Here is a 17,519-nt window from a genome sequence, read left to right on the forward strand (position 1 = left end):
AGGCTGCACCTATTGCTCACCTGGCCCACTCCACGTGTTCTCCTGGACACGATGGCAGTGAAGCTGGAAGGGGCCTCTGAGGCCATCAAGTCCACTTTACAGACGAGGAAACAGGACTGCTCCCCCTAGGTCACAGAGACATCAGGATCTGAACCCCAAACTCTGACTCCAAGGGCTCGAATTTAGGGAGCATGTCATGCCCTTCATTTTCCCAAGAAGGAAGCTGAAACCCAGAGAGAAATGACTGGCCTAAGATCACACAGTTCAGGTAGACCAGGGCACAAATCCTGTGTCAGATACTAATAATAGCTGCTTACATTTCTGGAGACTTTTAAGATATGTAAAGCCCTTGATCCATATTTTCTCACTTGATGCTCCCCCCAAGACTACTACAGTACTGATGGATGAAGCCCCTGCCCCTGGAAGAAGCCCGGCACTGATGAGTGTCAGAGGCAGGTCTTTTCATTTTTTTCTCAATACTATTTTATTTTCCCAAAAACATGTAAAAATTTTCAACATTAATTTTTGTAAGGTTTTGTGCTCCAATTTCTTTTCTCCATCCCATACCCCCTTCCCCAAACAGCAAGTAAAATAAGCTAAACGTGTAATTCTTTTAAACATATTTCCATATTCATCGTGCTGCACAAGAAAAATCAGATTAAAAGGGGGGAAAACCATGAGAAAAAAAAGCAAACAGAAAAAGTGGAAATACTTTGCTTTGACCCATATTCGATTTCCATAGTTCTTCCTTTGGATGTGGATGGCATTTTCCATTCCAAGTCTATTAAAATTGCCTCGAATCACATTGTTGAAAAGAGCAGGTCCATCGCAGTTGATCTCTTAGTGTGGACAATGTTCTCCTGGTTCTGCTCGCTTCATCAGCATCAGTTCATGGAAGTCTTCCAAGGCTTTTCTTTAATCATTTGTTGTAGAGCAATAATATTCCATTACATTCACATATCGTGATTTATTGGCTCATTCCCTAATTGATGGACATCCACTCAATTTCCAGTTCTTTGCTACCACCAAAAAGGCTGCTACATGTAGGTCCTTTTCCCTCTTTTATGATCTCGGCAGGAAACAGCCCCAGTAGTCAATTGATCATAAAATGTCTCCTTGTGCTAAGTGCTTGAGACACAAAGAAAGGAGAAGACTCGGTTCTCTCTATATTTTAGAAATGAGATCTTTATCGGAAACACTGGCTATAGAAATTGTTTCCCAGGTTTCTGCTTTCTTTCTAATCCTGGCTCCATTGGTTTTGTTTGTGCAAAATCTTTTGAATTGAATGTGATCAAAATGATCCGCTCTGCATTTCATAATGTTCTCTTCTTCTTTGGCCATAAATTCCTTTTTTATCCAAAGATCTGATAGCTAAACAATCCCTTGCTCTCCTCTTCTGTTTGTAGTATAACCCTTTGTCTCTAAATCATGAACCCGTTTTGACCCGATGTCTGTATAGGGTGTGAGATCTTGGTCTGGGTCTAGTTTCTGTCACGCTATCAAATTCAAGTCCAAACACTAGCCACTGCCCTGCACTGCCTCAGCAGTGTTTTCTGTTGGGAGGAAAGATCTTTGGTACAAACCACCTTTGCCAGTGTTTCTGCTGCTGTTACTCAGCACGTACAGTATGTGTCACCAAAGTAAATGAGCTGATGTTTCAGGAACGTGTGTGTGTCTGACTCATTGCATCTCTAGGGGGTGGGGAGGCTGGCAGCCCTTTCGCACCAACAATGCCCAAACCCTGAGTGCCCTGAGAAACTGGCTACAGCCTCAAGCTGCCCATGACTTCAGACAGCCCTGGTTGCTGAAGAATTAGAGTCCAAGAATCAGCCCAGGGGATCATCTGAGACGAATTCCTGGGTCCTGGGCATCCTGGGTATCAGCTTCTCTGGTTTTTGCCTGAATGCCCTCACGGATGATGCTCCCCAACCCTGGCCAACAGCTCTCCCCATCCCCAGACACTCCCCGTCCTCCCTACCAGAGCCGATGCTCCCCAACCCTGGGCAGCAGCTCCTCCCTCATAGAGACTCCCAAGACCCTCCACCTTCCCCATCAGAACTGACGCTCTTTAGGCCCTTTTCCAGATCAGCTCACAAACCAGGAGGTGCTCAGACGCTCACCCTCCTCACTTTGTTCTGCTCATTCCCCCTCTTTCTCCTGCTCTGGCCGGACGTGGTATCTGCCATTTGTCCTTTTCCAACAGCCTCGGTTTCCAGTTTTCTTACGTGAAATAACTTTGTTGCTCTTCATATGTTTCTCTTTTGTCTGATTCTTGCTCTTTCCCTTTCCAGCTCCAGGAGGAGACTGAGGCAAATAAGGTGAAGTGACTTGGCCAGGCTCACACAGCAGGAAGTGTTTGAGGTCAGGTTTGAACTCAGGTTTTCCTGCTCCCAAGACCCTGTGCCCTACCCGCCGGGCTCCCTAGCCGCCCCAAGCTCACCAATGTGCAGCTACATATGAGGTGTTCAGGGTGAGGGCTGCTCTCTCCTGGGGAGCTTCAGCTTGCCAGCAGCCACACCCTGCCAAACCATCTTGGCAGACAGGCTAAGCCAGGCTGAGGGGAACTGCCAGGCCCAAAGCCTTCAGCGAGTTGGGGGTATCTGTCCAAGTACAGGAAGACCATTCGGCACAATGGGTGGATGAGAACAGTTTGTTCAAAGGGCCATGAGGGCAGCTGAGGCAGGCGCTGTGGATGCTTGGAGCCTGGCCTGACATCCAAGATGCTTGGGGTCCCCTGTGCCCCGAGCCGTCACTGTCCTGACTTGTCCTGCCACTGGACTTGGAGGACTGTGGAGGAGGGTGAGACTGACAGAGGAGGACCAGCAGCACTGCCACCATTACTCCACCCCCTTCCTTCCTCCGTCACTGCCTGCCAAGAACCTCTGGGGATCCCACAAGCACCTAAGTCCTCAGAGGGAACCCCTCTTCACTCAGGCCTCTCCCACTCCTCTGTCTCCTCCCTTTTCAGTAGGGTTGCCTATGAATAGAACCCTGGAACCAGTCTCAAGACAGGGCTTTCTGAAGCCTCACTTCCTTGTTATGTGACCATGGGCAAGTGACAGCATCCCTCAGCCTCAGTTTCCCTATCTGCATAATGGGGATAATAACACCTTCTCTCCCACGACTCATTGTGAAGATGAAATGAGATCACACACATCCAGCAAATCTTAAATGAGCTGCAGAAATAGCAGTGAGCATTACTGTTTTCCAATCTTAATGTTTGAATGTTCTGAACATAATAAACACTAAAAGAAGCGAGTCCTCCTGATGCAGGCGTAGCCCCCTTTAAGCTTCCTTGTACCTTTGATTTACAAGATCTGTATCTGAGCCAGTTTGGGCTGTACCCAGCCCCCAGCTGGCTTGGGTTTCAGCCCCCATTCTAATGATCTGAAATTCCTTTTTGGGGAGAGACTGAAAGAGATAACAATAGAGGATTTTTGTCTTATTTACAATAATAAGAAAATTCCTGTCTTATTTACAACAGAGAATTCTTGTATTATTGACTAATTTCTCCAGAACCTCTTGATAACATCTCTGTGCAAACATTGTTTTGATGACTCTAGTTATGTATATAAGGAAGGTTGAAAAATGAAATCTGCATTTGGTGTATACCAGCCAATGCCCTTGGTGTATACCAGCCAATGCCCACCAACTGGCGTCCCCTTGCAGGCAGTTTGGGCCTTCCTGAAAGCCAAATGCCTGTCTATCCCTTTACTATCAATAAAGACTTTGTTTCCATACAGCATTAAGCAGCAAATTCATTTGCTGCCGACCCCGCCCTTGGTTACTTTGGGGAAGGAAGGAGAGAGAGAAAAGGAACTGACCCATCTTGGTTTATACCTCAGTTTACTCCTCATCACTCCCTTGTGGCTAAGTGAACAGAATTAGATTGCCCATGAAACAATCCCTTCTGGTCCCCAGCTGGCTTTTCCCTTAAAGGATCAACTATATCCAGTGTCTTAAGTTTCAGAGCTGCCCTGTTCTGGCTCTTCGGTGAATTTTTAGAAAAGATTCTCTTTTCTTTTTCTTTTTTTCATGGAAAGCCTTCCCTGAGCTCCTTACTTTCAACCTTCCTCCCAAAGAATCTTTTTTTAAAAAATTATTTCTAGATTATACATGTGCATCCATTTCTTTAAACCTATTTCCATCCAAATCTTTTTTTAAAAGAAAAAGAAATCCTTGCAATGAATATGTAAAGGCACACCAGCCAAATGATGGCATCGGCCCTGTCCACAAACATCTCTTCTGCATCTTGAATCTAACCCAGTCTGGCAGGAGATGGGCAACAGGCTTTAATATCAGCCCTCTGGAATTGAAATTGATCATGCTTTTAATGCATTAATTAACTAATGATCCCAAATTAATTTTAATTAGCATTTCCAAATCTTTCCAAGTTGCTTGTCTGTATGATAGTGTTGTTGTGGTGTATGGTGTCATGGTACATAGAACCAGGAGGTTCTTCTCACTTCACTCTGCATCAGTTCATATGAGTCTTCTGAGATTTTTCTGATTCCCCTCTTTTTATCATTTCTTATGGTGCAACAGTACTGTTGTTTGACATAATATTACAACAATTGACATATATCAATAATATTTTATACCATAATTTGTCTCCCTCATCCTCCAAGTGATAGGAATTTTCTTAAAATTCCAGTTCTCTGCCCAAACAGCCCCAAAACCAAGCTATTATTCAGAAATAACTAGAACCCACCAGTTGAGAAGTGTGGGAGGCCCAAATAGGTTCACAGGAGGGAAATAAGATTTCCAACTGGACTGGGGGTTAGGAAAGACTTTGTGCTGGAACTGGCATTTGAACTGAGCTCTAAGGAATGAGATTTTCAGCAGGAGAAGGTGTGGACAAGGGTGGAGGGAACAGCATGAGCCTGGGGTTGGGAAAACCGCTGAGGTCCCGTGGTGCCATAGTCGTGACCAGAGCAAATGCATGCTGCACCTGAGCATGAAGGAGAGATGAGAGATTCCAGAGATCCAATGAAAAAGCATTGTGCGCTGTAACTCAGGTGTAGGGGCTGTGAGTATTTAGAGAAAAGAGAAGACGGGTGAGAAATCATGCTAGCCATGTGACGCCACTTCTCTCGGCTTCCAGATTTGATTCTAAGAACTGGGATGAGCAAAAGAGGGTATCTGGGCTGGGGTGGAAGGGCTGTCCTGGGGAGGAGAGATGAAGCTGAGCTTTGTTCAGCTTGGCCCCAGAGGGGACCAATGGAGAATTGGAGTGAGGGGACTGTATGCCTGAGATCAGGAAAAGCTGCCTGGCATTGGGAGCCACCTCAGAATGCATTAGGAGTACTTGTCCTGAATACTGTAGAAGGGGGTTCCAAGGCACCTTGATGATCTCCATGGTCCATTCTAGCTCTCAGGACTCTTGATATAAGATCCTGAATCCTAGGATTAATCCAGAATTAGGGGCAGAGGGTTGAAGCATCCTCTTTTAGGCTGCTAAGGCCTAGTCTTTTCTTTTACGGATGTACCCAATGCTATGAGTGGGGGCAATGGCAGACGTTGCTTCCATCCCAAGTTGTAGCTTCCAGTATCTTCCCAATCAATGTAAATGATATAAGTAAGGCTCCTTTTTCTTCCTTTTCTCAGCCCTGACTTGTTCTTCTCATCCCTCTCCCCACTCTTAGTAGGAGCAGAACTACAGAGCTGACTCTATCTAGCCTTGCTTCACTTGAAGATTGAGTTACTATTCACTCCTGAGTGGAGGCTCAGGCCAGCATCTCTAACATCCCACTGCCCTTTACTCTGCCCACTGGGGAGCTCCACGTGGACATCCTAGGGAGCCTTCTTGTGGAGGCTAGTTCCTTGGAGGGCCTCGGGGTCAGCCAGAGTCAGGATAAATTAAAGTGCTTGGTCTTTAGGGGGAGAAGTGAAGGAGACAGACGAACTACCATGAGGCTTACCGGGATCTCTCCTGGATTCTTGAGTCCAAAGTCACTAACTTGTCTCCTCCTCATCCTGCCACAAAAGTCCCTCTCTTGCCCCTCTCTCACCCCACCCTCAAATCCTTGTCTCCCATTATCTTAACATCAGTAAGCACCAAACTGGGAGAAGAGCTGTTTATCCAAAACATATTCTAATAGAATCATTTCTTGCATCTAAAAGGTAATTAGCCCTAAGTGCTCAGTTGTCTGGTTCAAGCACAACTTTTCAGTTTCAGCCCTTTACACCTTGTGACAAAACCCATAAAAAAATCAACCCTCCCAAAAAAAACCCCAAAAAATCAACTGACTCACTCCTCTACCTCTCCAAGCATTTTCCCATTTCCCCTCTGGGGCCAAAGCTAATTGTGATCATTATGCAGTATTCAGCATTGTTTTATTTTTCCTTTCATTGATATTATAATGTTCATTTTATATTTCCTGCATTTTTTTTTCCTGCTTGTTCCCTCTCTATCTAGGACTAGGGTCTCAGAGACTATCTAGACCTTGACCACCCATTTTGCAAATGAGGAAAATGAGTCCCAGAGCCTATAGACTCGTCCAAGTGCACAGAAGGCAAGCAGGATTTGGATCCTTACAGGAAGGTTCCATCACAGATCCATAAAGCCCAATGTGTTTAGCTGGTGTCCTGTGCACATGCTTTGATTCTAGTTCTTTTCTTCCACAAAAAGTGCTGACAGATATTTGAGTGCAGAAGGTTCCTTCAGATTTCCCTCTTTTTGGTGACGGGGCAGCGTCTCTCCCTGTGGTCCAGGTTTCAAAGCTGTGAAGCATCTTGGATTCCTCTCTAGCCTGTGCTTGTCACCCCAAGTCAGTCAACACTTTTTCTTAGATAATATTCTTCCCATGACTGACTGCTCTTTTCTAACTCAACCACCCCACCCTAGTCAAGGGCCTGGATGATCACCTGGCCTGTCACAATAACCTCCCAACCTTGTTTCCTCCTCCTCTGCTTTATCCCACACAATACTGCCAGATTTATTTTCATAAACTGCTGCCTTAAATGGGCTACTTTCTTGCTCAATAACTGTCAGTGACTCTCTGTTGAATATGGTCGAGGTCTTCAAACTCTCTCTTCAGTAATAAAGAAAATAAAAAGCATAAATTCCTTGATATATGCATATTTATTTGTAAATTGCACTATTATATATACAATACTATATATAATATATATTATACTCATATATTATGTAAATTATAAAATGTAAGATCCTTGAGGGCAGGAGCTGACTTGACTTTGGCTTTGTACTGTCATTGCCCACTCTTGTGTCTTGTGCATAGTAGGCACATAAGTTCCTATTGATTAATTGATAAACATAGATCTTAAATAGAAAAAAACATTTTAAAAGAAAATGTTATTTTAAAATAGTTTCTATTTTATATTGGCACAAAACTCTTGTTTCTTTCACTAAAATGTTATTAGTTTAATTTATGTTTTGTACATGTATAGAGAATCTCAAGGTCAGGAATATCGATATACTACTTTATGGTTTGCAAAGCTCTTCACAAATATCTCTTTGGATCCTCATGACAACCTGGAGAGGGAGGTTCTGTCATCATTCTTATCTTATCTTACGGAGAGAGGAATCAAACAGACAAAAGTTAAATGAATTGAATAGGGTCTCACAGTTAGTGTCTGGGGTCAGATTTGAACTCTTCTGACTCCAGTTTTAGTGCTCACTTCACAGGAATACCTGGATTTAAGAACTGCCTGGGATTTTTGTCAAGTCATTGACCTTTTAGTCCTCTGGGCAACCTTCCAAGACCATAAGCTCCAGGTCAGTGAAAGGACTGACATGCATTAGTAGAGGGATTGCCTCACCTGGGAGCTTTCTATCCCAGTGAAATCACAGAGCCATTAGTATATATCAAGTTATTATAAAAAATATTTTTAGTGAAATCAGTGTGACTGAACATACTGCCTCATTTCAAAAAAAGTCCCAAGTATGTTATAGGGAATAGGGCTGGCACAATAATGTCTCAATAATTAATTGTTCTATTATGAGGATTATAGCTTGTGTAGCTCATGCAGGCTTTGGTGCTACTCTCCCCAGAGCTTAGCTGGGTGACTTGTCTTCTCAGCATCTGGGGATAACTGAGGAATCAAGAGTTGTTTTCTAATGGAATATATCTATATTTATATCTATATCTCTCATGAGACTACAACAGTACCCACTGTCCATACCCTCCACGATTATCAGTTGTCATCAGTCAGCCAGATTTAAGCAATTTTTAGAAATATATTTATTGAGTTGGTAGTATTGGTCCAAATGTCCCCCTAAACCATGGACATGCTTGCCTAGCAGTACAGAATCCAGAGGAAAGTGGGTGCAAGCTTAAAGCTCACTCAGTATGGCAGAGAGGTACCACCGCTCCTGGTAGCTGGAAGTCCTTTTTCCACTTTTGGGGCTATTCATGGAGTTCTCCTTTGGCAGTTGCAGATTTACTATTGGGCTCCCTGGATCTGTTTTCTTTTCTTTTTTTTTTTCCTTTCTTTTTTTTTTTAATTTTATAATTATAAATTTTTTGACAGTACATATGCATGAGTAATTTTTTTATAACATAATCCCTTGTATTCATTTTTCCAAATTTTCTCCTCCCTCCCTCCCTCTACTCCCTCCCCAAGATGATAGGCAATCCCATACATGTTAAATGTGTTACAATATATCCTAGATACAATATATGTGTGTAAATCCCATTTTCTTGTTGCACATTAAGTATTGGATTCTGAAGGTACCTGGGTAGATAGACAGTAGTGCTAACAATTTACATTCACTTCCCAGTGTTCCTTCTCTGGGTGTAGTTGTTTCTGTCCATCATTGATCAACTGGAAGTGAGTTGGATCTTCTTTATGTTGAAGATACCTGGATCTGTTTTCCTCCTCATGTTTCATTTGCTCTTGGCTCCCAGTGTAGCCACTGTCCACTACTGCTACTGTCGCAGGGATGCTGCTTGTATGCTCATAAGAACCTCCGATCCTCTTAAATCCCCAAGGTCCTCTTCTAGCCAAGGAATAGGAGAAGGTAGGAAAATACCAAAGCCAGGGCTTCTTATTCTTCCTTCCAAGTGATTTCTTCTCAGGTACGTGGGCTTGGTCAGAGCAATGCTCTCCTCTCGGAAGCCAGAAGCTCAGTTCTTCTTGTTTCCAATGGGTTCATTGTGTTGTAGACCACTCCACAAAGGCTGACTCTGTACTCTCAACCTAACTGAACACACGCCTGATCAACTGATAACTTTCTAAGATATTTGAATTCATTTGACATTTAGTATTCATCCTTCATGTTAGAAACACTATGGTCAAGAGAAATAATCTCTCTTGGCCATGCCCCCAAAACATGTCTCAATCTGCACTCTGCTTTAAGGGGTGGACGACAAATTTTGTTGGGCAGCTGGGTGACTGGGCTGGAGTCAGGAAGAGTTCAAGTCTGGCTTCAGACACTAACTGTGTGACTGGGCAAGTCACTTCACCCTGTCCTCTGAAAAAGATCTAGAGAAACAAACAGCAAACCACTCCAATAACTCTACCAAGAAAACCCCACATGGAGTCATGAAGTCAGACATGACAGAACAGCAGCAATAAGCAGGCTTTGCTATTTGACCTCTGTAATTGAAATTGTTAGTTACATTGATCAGAGTTAAGTTTTTGTTTTTTTAATTTAATAATGTTGGCTTGGAATAATTTTTTCTCCTAGTTCTATTTGTGTGATCAGCTTTGTGCTTTAAGAAAAATCATTTTGGCAGCTGTGTGGAGGATAAAAAACAAGAGGGTCTAGGGTGGAGGTGAGCAGCCTCAGGGTCTGGGTTCTGAGAGGAAAGAAAAGGAGGCGTATTCAATAGTGGTTGGAGTAGGAGCCACAAATCCTGGCAGCAGATTGGATCTGGGGAGAAAGGAGAAAGAGGAGCTCCTGACAGTCTTGAGGCTGTAGTTTGGGTGCCTGGGAGGATGGTGGCATCTTCCACGTTGTAGCCAAGTTGGGAAGAAAGAAAGGTTAAAGTTGGGGAGACGGGAGCCACTCATCCTATGTGACTGAGTCCCCTCAAATGAAGAGGAGGGGAACTCTTTGTAGTCACTGCCCCCTTTCCAGCATAGAACCTGCCATACAAAGTGCCTCCCCTATACACACAGTCACAAGATGTTCTGAAAACCAAAAGAAGGATAGAATCTGCAAGGACACCTATTTATCTGGGTTTCAGGATCTTATTTAGTTCAAAGGCAGAAGGCGGGGGAGGGTATTGGAAGCTTGAAGAGAAGTGGAGGACCCTTAGCTGATAACCCTTCCAGTGTGCAGAGCAGAGTTTTAAGCACACAAGGTTGAGAACTCAAGAAACATTTATGAAACATCTATTGTGTTCTAGGAACTAAGTGCTGGGGATGAAGAGACTAAAATGAAACCAACTCTGCTCTTCAGAAGTTTAGATTTTATTAGGGAGATGCTATGGACAAGTATAGGTAAACACCAAGTAAATACAGGTTGTGTGGTAGAGGAGGCGAGCAGGAAGTCTCATGGTTGTTGATTTCCATTAAATGCCATCCAGGGTCTTTAAAACTAAGGTTCAGGATCACACAGGCAGTAAGTGAAAGAACCAAAATTCAGACACAGGACCTGTGGTTTCACATTCAGCACACTTTTTCTTCATGTTTCTAGATAAAAATGTCATAGCCTCTGGGGTTTTGAGTTATCAGAGTTAACAGAAAAGCCAACTACTCCCTCTCAGATGGCCACTATTCCACTTCCAGTTCCTTCTTCAGGGTCCCAGGTGTAGAGTCCCCCCACTATCACGTTCTCCTTGATTTCTCAGGAAGGGTGAGAACACCAAAGGGAGGCGGGGAGTCAAACCAGATATTGTCAGTGGGTTCCCTCTGGGCTGAAGGGTCTTCTACCTTACCCAGAATTCCCCCACTCTCTGCGGCCCTCTACACCCAGGGGCTTGCCTTTTCTGTAGTTTACATCTTCCCTTACTCCAGAGGAAAGCTGTCCTTGGCTAAGCCATTATGCATGAAACCATGAAAAGGGCAGTTACCAATTGCCTTAATGGGGGCTTAGAAAGATTATCCCAAATCAGCCTCTTAACACCATTTTTAGCTCATTCTTTATCCAGGGAAATCCATGAGGGTCCATATCCATGTAACATAATCTTATTTTGTGATTTCTTTAAGTAAAAGCTTTCTATTTTCAAAAAATATGCAAAGGCAGATTTCAACAGCAAGCAGTCTAATATAGGTTAAACATATTCAGTTCTTCTATACATATTGCCACATTTATCATTCTGGACATGAAAAATCAATTGAAAAAGGGGAAAAAATGAGAAAGGAAAAAAAGCAAGCAAATGACAATAAAAAGGATGAAAATCTGTGTTGTGATCCACAGTCAGTCCCTATAATCCTCTCTCTGGATACGGATGGCTCTCTCAATCATAAGTCTATTGGAATTAGCCTGAATCACCTCATTGCTGCAAAGAGCAACAGTTGATCATTGTAGAGTCTTGTTGCTGTGTTCAATGTTTTCCTGAATCTCTTCAATTTATTCAGCATCACTTCATGTAAATCTCCCCAGGCCTCTCTGAAATCATCCTGCTGATCCTTTCTTACAGAACAATAATGTTCTATTACATCCATATACCATAATTTATTTAGCCATTCTCCAACTGATGGACATCCACTCAGTGTCCAGCTCCTTGCCACTACAAAAAGAGCTGCTACAAACAATTTTACATACATGGGTCCTTTTCCCTCTTTTATGATCTCTTTGGATACAGACTCAAAAGTGATACTGCTAAATAGAAGGGGACACACAGTTTGAGAGCCCTTTGGGCATAGTTCCAAATTGCTCTCCCGAATGGTTGGATCAGTTCACAACTCCACCAATGATGTATTCGTCTCCCAATTTTCCCACATCCCCTCCAACATTTATTATCTTTTCCTATCATCTTAATCTGAGACAAGTATAGTGGTACCTTAAGGTTGTCTTAATTTGCATTTCTCTGATCAATAGTGATGATCTTTTTTTTTTTTTTCCCCCTTTGGCTTTGTTGCTAAAGTATTACTAACCTATAAAATCTCTATTGTTTCCCTAGAACCACATGGTCCCTCTTTTTTGGGTTAGGGGAAGAGTTGGGGGGAGACATTTCAGTTATTTGGAAAAAAGATTCCTTCTATGTGTTTCCTGAGTAATGATAATCTCTTTGTCTCTCTGTTTCTGTCTTTCTATCTCTAGCTTCCTCTTTCTCTGTCTCTCTTCCTCTTTTGTTTCTTCCCTCCATCTTTTACTTTTAATCATTTTCAATGCCCTAGAACCACTACACATACTGACATTTTAGAGAAAACCATTTTTAGGTACATTTTTCAATTAAAAGTGTTTTCTTTTCCTTCTCCCTCCTCTACACCGAAAAAAACAAGCCAACCCAGAATTGAGTTGTCCACAAATCTGTATGGTCAAGTAAAACACATTCCCATTTAATTAAGCTGGAAACAATATATGTCATTCTGGATATTTAGTAGATTTCCTCTCTGTCAGGAGGTGGGTAGTACCCTATCCTCCAGCTAGTCACGGCATTGGTCAGTTATTTTGTCTTTCAAAGTTGTTTGTCTCTGAAGTCATCCCTTTCATTATTTCGTAATGCACAATAGTATTCCTTGACATCCTTAGATAAAAATTTGACCTTTCCCCTCCTGATGGGCGCATTGGTTCTTTGCTGCTACAAAAAAACTTGCCACAGAATTCTTTGTGTATGTGTTTCCTTTTCCACTTTGATCTCTTGCGAGTATTGACCTAACCCTGATAATCACTGGATCTAAAGGCAAATACCCTTTAGGAATCGGAGCATTTTAGGCTCATAGTTCTAAGTTACTTTCCAGAATGGCTGGACCCAGTCTCAGCCCCACTAGCTATGTGTTAAGGTATCTGTTTCCCTACAGCCCCTCCTTCATTTGTCATTTTCATTTTTTAAATGAGTTTTGCCAGTCTGCCAGGTGTGAGGTATGGGCTTTGAGCTGTTTTAACTTGCCCTCCTCTGCTAGTGATTTGGAGCATTTTCCAAAATGTGGTTGTTTTTCCTTGAGAACTGCCTGCCTAAAATCACTGATCATCTATCAGTTGTCAAATGGCTTTTATTCATAACTTGGAATTGGTTCCATATATACATATACATATATATGTATATGTATATATATATATATACATACATATTGGAAATAAAACCTTGAATTGGGTTCCTGTTTTAAGATCCACTGGCTGGTACAGAAACCATCAGGGAATGTTTGAAAGACATAATAAGTGGTCAATGCAGTGACCAACCAGGATTCTGCAGAACTGATGGTTAAGAGTATCACCTGCTACTCTTATGCATGAAACCGTGAAAAGGGCAGTTACCAATTGCCTGATGGAGAGACTGAGGGAGACTCAGGGAGGAGGAAGGAGTTTCACTCTTACCCTTCTGGACTCGCTCCAGTCCCTTCCTCTCTTGTCTCAGCATGCTCCCTCCTGTGAGTTCATTTGTGTCTCTTTTCACCGCTCCCCCCTGGCTGAAGGGCTTCCCCCTCTGGGGAGATCCTGGCTTGTCAAATACAGATAGAATTCCTCTTGCTTTCCAGGAGTTGGGCCATTGGTGTCCCCTCTCTGCCAGGAGCCATTGTCTCCAGTTACCGGTTTAAAAATTAAACACTCTCTATTGTCAAAAAACTTATATTTTATCCAGAGGCCGTGGCTTCCAATCCTACTACAGAGCTGACACCAGTCAGAATGGTCTCCTGCTATCTTCTCAACACACTTCTGGTCCTTTTACCTGATGCTTCTGTGGCCTTCTGGCCCAGATGGAGATCAGCCTCCTCCAGGATGCCTTCCTGGGCTTCTCTGCCCCAAACCAATTTCCATTTCTTGAGTCCCTGCAGCACTTGGTATTTGAAGGATTGGTTGGTAGCCTCAAGCTTTGTGTTGCGGAACTGCTGTGGGGCATCTCACCCCTGGCCTTTGATGCCAGTTATCTGTCAACATTTCCTGAAATTTTTTCCCTTGGAAAGGGAAAATGTCTGGGAAGCAGCTCCCTGATCTTCCCGTGGAAGCCCTTGGATCCTGGAGCCGAAAAGCTCAGCCTGCATTAGTTCAGGGCTCTATAGACAGGGCAAGCAGGCCCTGATTTGTCCCGTTAACTTTGTGCTCATGTCCCTCTTCTGTGAAAAGGGGTTTCTTTCCAGTTCTAAGTTACCTCCCCTTCCTCACTCCTCTCTTTTTATTGAGAGAGGCTGGGAGGCCCAGAAGTGAAGCCAAAGGGAAAAGTTACACAGTGAGCTGATAGCAGCTGATGCTTTCAGATATATTACAGACACAGGGTGAACAGGGATGCCCAGAGATCAGCTAAGCTTTCTTCGTGGCTCTCTGGGAGCTCCACGTCCATGTAGTTCTAGTCTAGAATGCAGTTTCCTGCAGGAGACCATTGGTTTACATGGGTTAAAGGAAGCCTGGAAATGGATGAAGTTCTTTCTTCCTCAATGGGCATGAAAGAAAAGTCCCTTAAAAACCATCTGTCAGAGTCCCCAGGACCCAGAGAGCCATGCTGATTCAGCATGTAAATGATTGCCTCTTGGGAGGAATGCAAGCTACTCCAGGGCCCAAGGGCCGGGGCTGTCTTGTGTGGCTGTCTCCCCAATCCCTGCCAGGCACTGAGCAGGAAATAGGAACTCTGAATGCAGCATGCCCTGAGCACCCCCATTTTCCTGAGGAGGAATGAAGCTTTGCCCAGGGCCAGGCAGCTGACAGAAATGGGATTTGAACCTGGGTGTCCATAGCTATAGCCCAGGCCCAGGAGGAGAGTCTCATTCTGCCCATGGCCATGATGGTGCTTCCCTCCAGGCCCACTTTCCCAAATCTCTAACCGGCTGTTAGTTTCTAAAGATGGCTCTCGCCACCTCTCCCCTGTGACCGGGCCTGCTTCCAGTGGCACAGCCTTGGCAGCATTAGTGCTTAATCAGTGTGAGTTCTCGGTACCAGGGCTATGCTACAAAGACCGGTCCCTGGTGGACGGGAAGCTCATGGGGGGATCATGGGGTCAGACCTCTGCCGCCAGCACGCTGTTTGCACCTGTGTGATGCTGAAGGCTACTCGCGTCATTCGGGAAGAAATTCTGGGCCTGAACTAGGTGGCAGCCATGAGAATGGAGAAGCCCAACCAGTGATGGAGATAGAACCCATGAGTCTTGGCCACAGAGGGCTTATGAGGGGTGGGAGGTGAGGAGGTAAATCTAGAGACTGGGGGGGTGGGGACTTCTTTTTCATGTTATTATGTTATGTTACTTAATATTTTCCCCAGTTACATTTAAAACAATTTAAGCTCTTTTTTAAACTTTTCAGATTCTCTCCCTTCTCCCCACCCTCTAGTTCCCATTAAGAAACCACATGTGAATTTATGCAAAAACATTTCCATACGCCCTGTTATGAAAGAAAACATAGATCTCCCATCGCAATTAAAACCCCCCCCCCAAAAAAAAAACAAAAAAAACCAGAGAAGAGTATGATTCAATCTGCATTCAGACACAATCAGTTTCTTCTCTAGCTATAGACAGGATTTTTCATAAGTCCTGTAGTTGTGGATCATTGTACTGCTGAGAACAGCAAAGTCATTGCTTTTGGTCACCCCTGAACATTTGCTGCTTTTATTTTGTATACAGTACATTTACTTTGCTTGAGTTCCTGAAGGACTTTCCAGGGTGTTTTCCTGAAGAGCATTCTGCTCATCACTTCCCACAGAACTCTATGTCCTGACAATCATGCACCACAATTTATTCAGCCATTTCCCACTTGCCGAGCATGGAGACTCTCTTCTTGACAGGCAATTGAGAGGAGAAGGGTTAGAACAAAAGTTCAGTTTACATGGGATATGATTGGATATAAGGGAACTTGCCGAAGGCTATGAACTTACCAGGATAGAGCACAGAGGAAAGGAGAGAGAGCCTAGGACTAGATCTTGGATCATACGCCATGGGAATATTGAACCCAACTGACTTCCTTGAGCTGAGGCTGGAAGCCTTTATCTCCCTGAGAGCTGAGCCTAGAGTTAGGAAGTACTGGGTTCAAATTCCTCCTTAAACACTAGTTGTGTGACCTAGCCTCAGTTTTCTCATCAGTAAAATAAGGATTATAATATACCTTCTTCCCGAAGTCACTGTAATAAAAAAAAAAGAGATGATATGTTCTTTGCATAATACTTGGTACACAGAAGGCATCTAATAAATGCTTGTTCCCTCCCTCCCAGTTCCATGCTATTCCCAATGGGGAAGCATATACTTTCTGTCTTCGCCCTGCTGTTTTTTCCTCTCTAGTATTTTCTTTCACCCAGCGGCACACATATTGGAGTGTCTCCTCTGGATGTGGACCATCTCTTAACTAGACAGTTCTGTCTATCAAGGCCCTGGATTATTGCCCAGAATACTTGAGACAGACACTTGGACTTGCTTTTTTCCCCCAACTTTAAATATTTGAGTTACAAATTAGAATCCTCCCTAACTTCCCTCCCCACTTCCTGATATGGTAATCAGATATAGGTTATTAAATATAATATTTACGTATTAGCCATTTTATACAAGAAGAGTTAATAAAAGCATGAGTTCTTTCTCTGGAAGCAGATAGTATGCTTCATTAGCCCTTTGGGATTATCTGGGATCACTATTTTGCTGAAAAGAGCTAAGTCAAGGAACAATATTGCTGTTACTGTGTCTAATATTCTGATTGTTTGTTTCACTATGCATCAGCTCATGTAAGTCTTTCCAAGTTTTTTCTGGAATCATTTTGCTTGTCATTCCTTATAGCACAATAATATTCCATTATAATCATATACCCCAGCTTATTTAGCCATTGCCCAATTAATTGATGACCATTCCTTTGATTTCCAATTCTTAGCCACCACAAAAAGATCTGCTATAAATATTTTTATATAACTAGGTCCTCCCCCCTTTTTGGGGATGTGTTTGGGATGTAGAACTAGCAGTGGTATGACTGGATCAAAGGTTATGCACAATTTTACAGCCCTTAGGTATGGTTCCAAATTGTTCTCCAGAATGGTTGGATCACTTCACAACTCCACCAAGAATGCATTAGTGTCCCAGTTTTCTCACATTCTCTCAACCTCTTAATGGTTTCCTTTTTTTTTTTTTTTTTTTTTAATTAATCACTCTGTTGTTGCCTCGGAGATATTTTAATTTGCATTTCTCTGATCAATAGATTTAGAGCATTTTTTCATATGACTATAAATAGCTTTGATTTCTTTGTCTGAAGACAGCCTGTTCATATCCTTTGACGACTATCAATTGGGAATGATTTTATGTTCTTAAAATTTTATTCAGTTCCTGATATATTTAAGAAATGAGGTCTTTCTCAGAGATATTCGTCGAAAACTTTCCCCCAGTTTTCTGCTTTCTTTCTAATTTTGGTTGCATTGGTTTTGCTTGTACAAAACCTTTGTAATTTTATCTAATCAAAATTGGCTATTTTACATTTTGTAATGCTCTCTGTCTCTCTGTGGTCTTAAATTCTTCCCTTCTCCATAAATCTGATAGGTAAGATATTCCATG

The 17,519-nt window shown here is 42.9% G+C and overlaps 1 protein-coding gene across 2 annotated transcripts in view; it reads left to right on the plus strand.

Annotated features, from left to right (window-relative positions):
• Positions 1–17,519, plus strand: part of PLCD1 (phospholipase C delta 1) — a 52,394-nt gene that overhangs the window by 3,369 nt on the left and 31,506 nt on the right. The gene's annotated exons all lie outside the window — the stretch shown is intronic.

This window comes from Sminthopsis crassicaudata, chromosome 1 (genome assembly GCF_048593235.1).
Source record: "Sminthopsis crassicaudata isolate SCR6 chromosome 1, ASM4859323v1, whole genome shotgun sequence".
In the NCBI taxonomy this organism is placed as follows: Eukaryota; Metazoa; Chordata; class Mammalia; order Dasyuromorphia; family Dasyuridae; genus Sminthopsis; species Sminthopsis crassicaudata.